Raw genomic sequence first — 4,189 nt, forward strand, 5'->3', positions numbered from 1 at the left:
CCTTGTCTGCTCATCAACTGAACAAAACACAACCCCAAATACTCCAGAAAATCATCAAAAATAAATGGCAGCAGATGTGGATCATTATAAAACACATCATATTGTTAAAGAGGTAGATTCTGCTTTTCCCCTGGTGGTTCTGAGTCTAAAGCTGTGTGGTGATGAGATATACAGATCAGGAAGATCCCAGGTTTCATCTCCAGATCTCAGTTGAGGCGCGACAATTGGCCTGGACTAGAGAAGAGGAAATCCAGCCTGGGTTCTTGCTGACCCCCACTGACTGGGCTCACACAAGAATGGATTTATGGGCAAGGTAACCCACCGAGAGTCAGCGCCTTCAGGAGAGGAAGGGTAAAGAAATTGAGTTCTTTTAAAACTGTATGACTTGGATAGGCACAATGCGGAGTTGCCAATTTTCGATTTTCAGTTTGAGGGCTCTTGAGTTTTGTCAGGGTTGCCAACCCTCCAGGATTGTACTGGGGTCTCCAGCAACCCTTGGGAAAAATTAATATATTCAAGAAGGAGCTAGATATATTTCTTAAGGCTAAAGGGATCAAGGGATATGGGGAGAAGGCAGGGACAGGGTACTGAATTTGGATGATCAGCCATGATCGCATTGAATGGCGGAGCAGGCTCGAGAGGCCGAATGGCCTACTCCTGCTCCTATCTTCTATGCTTCTATGTAACGGGACATAATAAATAAAAGTTTTTTTTTCCATTTTCTTTGAAAACTTTAGTTTATTAGTTATTATACAAATATTGCAGATGGGGAGGAAGGCTGGTTGGGCGGTGGGAGGTCATGCAATGAAACCACCAGAAATACATCCAACCAGAGTTGGCAACCCTAGCGAGGGTCTCTTGAGTTTTCACAGAGATTCGCCACATTCTGCCAGTTTAAAATCCCATCTGTGTGGGAAAAGATTCAAAGTACATGACTTTATAGCCTGAAAGCAGGGAATAATGGTAAAAGGTTAAAATTAAAGGCTCTTTATCTGAATGCACGAAGCATTTGTAACAAGATAGATGGATTAGTGGCACAAATAGAGATAAATGGCTTTGATCTAATAGCCATTACAGAGATGCGGTTGAAAGGTGACTAAGGTTGGGAACTAAATATTCCAGGGTATTTGACGTTTCAGAAAGACAGACAGAATGCAAAAAGAGGGGGGTAGCCCAGATAATAAAGGATGACATAAGGACACTAGTGAAAAAGGGTCTTGGCTCGGAAGATCAGGAAGTAGAATCAGTATGGGTGGAGATAAGAAATAACAAGAGGCAGAAAACACTGGTGGGAGTAGTTTATAGGCCCCCAAACAGCAGCTATACCGTTGGACAGAGTATTAATCAACAAATAACAGGAGCTTGTATCAAAGGTAGAACAGTAAACTCTTTGGTATCCGGCAGCGACGGGACCGGGATGGTGCTGGTTAATTAAAAATTCCGGACGACGGAGAGGGTTATCTATCGAGGCTATTTTTAACAAACAAAAATAAAAAAATCAAGAAATGTGCAGTATACAGTAATTGGGTACTCACCTACAGCGCGGGAAAGTCAGACTCCTGTTATTGGGGTGTTCGGACTTCCGACAGCGCTTAGAAGCCGAGTAGTGGCAGTTTGGAGAACTAACCCCACTGACTAACTCGGCCACCACGGGAGACTCGGACTCGGCAACATTTCCGGTTATTGAGCTGTTGTTTTTGGAGTATGCATTTTGCCGGTTAATAGAGATTTCCGGATATTTAGGTGCCGTTTAAATGAGAGTTTCCTGTACAATAATCATGGGAGACTTTAATCTTTATATAGACTGGGCAAATCAAATTGGCAAAGGTAGCCTGGAGGATGAATTCATGGAATGCATTCGAGACCGTTTCCTAGAACAATACATCATGGAACCAACCAGGGAACAGACTATTTTAGATCTTGTATTGTGTAACGAGACAGGGTTAATTATTAATCTCATAGTAAAGGCTCCTCTGAGGAAGAGTGATCATAATATGATAAAATTTCACATTGAGTTTGAGAGTGAAATATGGAAATGTTTTATGAAAGGGAAATCGTGTTTAATAAATGTATTAGTTTTCTGAGGATGTAACTAGCAAGGTAGATAAAGGGGAACCAGTAAATGGGGTTGGGGGTAATATAGTAGCATGGATAGAGAATTGGTTAACAGACAGAAAACAGAGAGTAGGGTAAAACAGGTCATTTTCCGGTTGGCAGGCTGTAACTCTGGGGTGCCGCAAGGATCAGTGCTTGGGCCTCAGCTATTCACAATCTATATTAATGACATAGATGAAGGAACCGAGTGCAATGTTGATGTTCGTTGATGGTACAAAACTAGGTAGGAAAGTAAGTTGTGAGGAGGACACAAAGAGCCTGCAAGTGAGTGGGCAATAAGGTGGCAGATGGAGTATAATGTGGGGAAATGTGAGGTTATTCACTTTGGTAGGAAGAATAGAAAAACAATATTTTTTAAATGGTGAGAAACTATTAAATGTTGGTGTTCAGAGAGATTTTGGCGTCTTCGTACAGGAAACACAGAGAGTTAGCATGCAGGAACAGCAAGCAATTAGGAAGGCAAATGGCCTTTATTCCAAGGGGGTTGGAGTACAAGATTAAGGAAGTCTCACTAAATTGTACAGGGCTTTGGTGAGACCACACCTGGAGTACTGTGCACAGTTTTGGTCTCCTTATCTGAGAAAGGACATACTTGTCTTAGAGGTGGTGCAACAAAGGTTACTAGAGGGATGAGAGGGCTGTCCTATGAGAAGAGATTGAGTAGATTGAGCCTATACTCTCTGGGGTTTTGCAGAATGAGAGGTGATCTCATTGAAACATATAAGATTCTGAGGGGGATTGACAAGGTAGATGCTGAGAGGTTGTTTCCCCTGGCTGGAGAGACTAGAACTAGGGGGCTTAGTCTCAGGATAAGGGGTCGGCCATTTAAGACCGAGATGAGGAGGAATTTCTTCACTCAGAGGGTTGTGAATCTTTGGAATTCTCTGCCGCAAAGGGCTGTGGATGCTGAGTCGTTGAGTATATTTAAGGCTGAGATAGATAGATTTTTGGACTCTCGGGAATCAAGGGATATGGGGATCGAGCGGGAAAGTGGAGTTGAGGTCGAAGATCAGCCATGATCTTATTGAATGGCGGAGCAGACTCTTATATTATGACACTCACCTCATGGTAGCCTGACTGAATCCGAGTCCTGAGTCCCTACACAGAAACACTCTGTAACCTATCAATGTATCAACTTGGCTCAGTTGTTTCACTCTTGCCTTTGAGTCAGAAGGCTGAAACTAAGTGTAATATGTTTTGAAGTATCGTCTTAGATACATAGATACATAGAAGATAGGAGCAGGAGTAGGCCATTCGGCCCCTCGAGCCTGTTCCACCATTTAATGAGATCATGGCTGATCATCCAAATTCAGTACCCTGTCCCTGCTTTCTCCCCATATCCCTTGATCCCTTTAGCCTTAAGAAATATATCTAACTCCTTCTTGAATATAATTAATGAATTGGCCTCAACTGCCTTCTGTGGTAGAGAATTCCACAGGTTCACCACTCTCTGGGTGAAGAAGTTCCTCCTCATCTCAGTCCTAAATGGCTTACCCCTTATCCTTAGACTGTGACCCCTGGTTCTGGACTCCCCCGCCATCGGGAACATCCTTCCTGCATCTATTCTGTCTAGTCCTGTTAGAATTTTATAAGTTTCAATGAGATCCCCTCTCATTCTTCTAAACTCTAGCGAATATAAGCCTAATCGACCCAATCTCTCCTTATACGTCATTCCTGCCATCCCAGGTATCAGTCTGGTGAAGATCAGCCATGATCTTATTGAATGGCGGAGTAGACTCTTATATTATGACACTCATCGCTGTTATTATGTAGCTAACATGTTAAACTGAGGACTCAACACATTTAAAATTTAATTCAGGAAACCCCCTAAAAGTAGTCATTATTCTTGGAAAATATATAGGGCTGGAAATTCACTATAGCCCAGGAATGGGCGGTATCATTAGAAAAGTTGGAGAATTAGCGCCAGGCGCTCATGCTTTAGACTGCACGCAAAATTCGTGCTCACTGCTCAAAGAAATGATTGGAGCGCTAATTCAAATCTTTAAGCCCAAGCTCATTGGCAAAGGGTGCTCCAATATCAGGTGCAGTCTAATCGCAAGCCATGATTGCCACA

This window comes from Somniosus microcephalus, chromosome 2 (assembly GCF_052327205.1).
Source record: "Somniosus microcephalus isolate GS21.2 chromosome 2, FLI_Smic_1.0, whole genome shotgun sequence".
Lineage (NCBI taxonomy): Eukaryota > Metazoa > Chordata > Chondrichthyes > Squaliformes > Somniosidae > Somniosus > Somniosus microcephalus.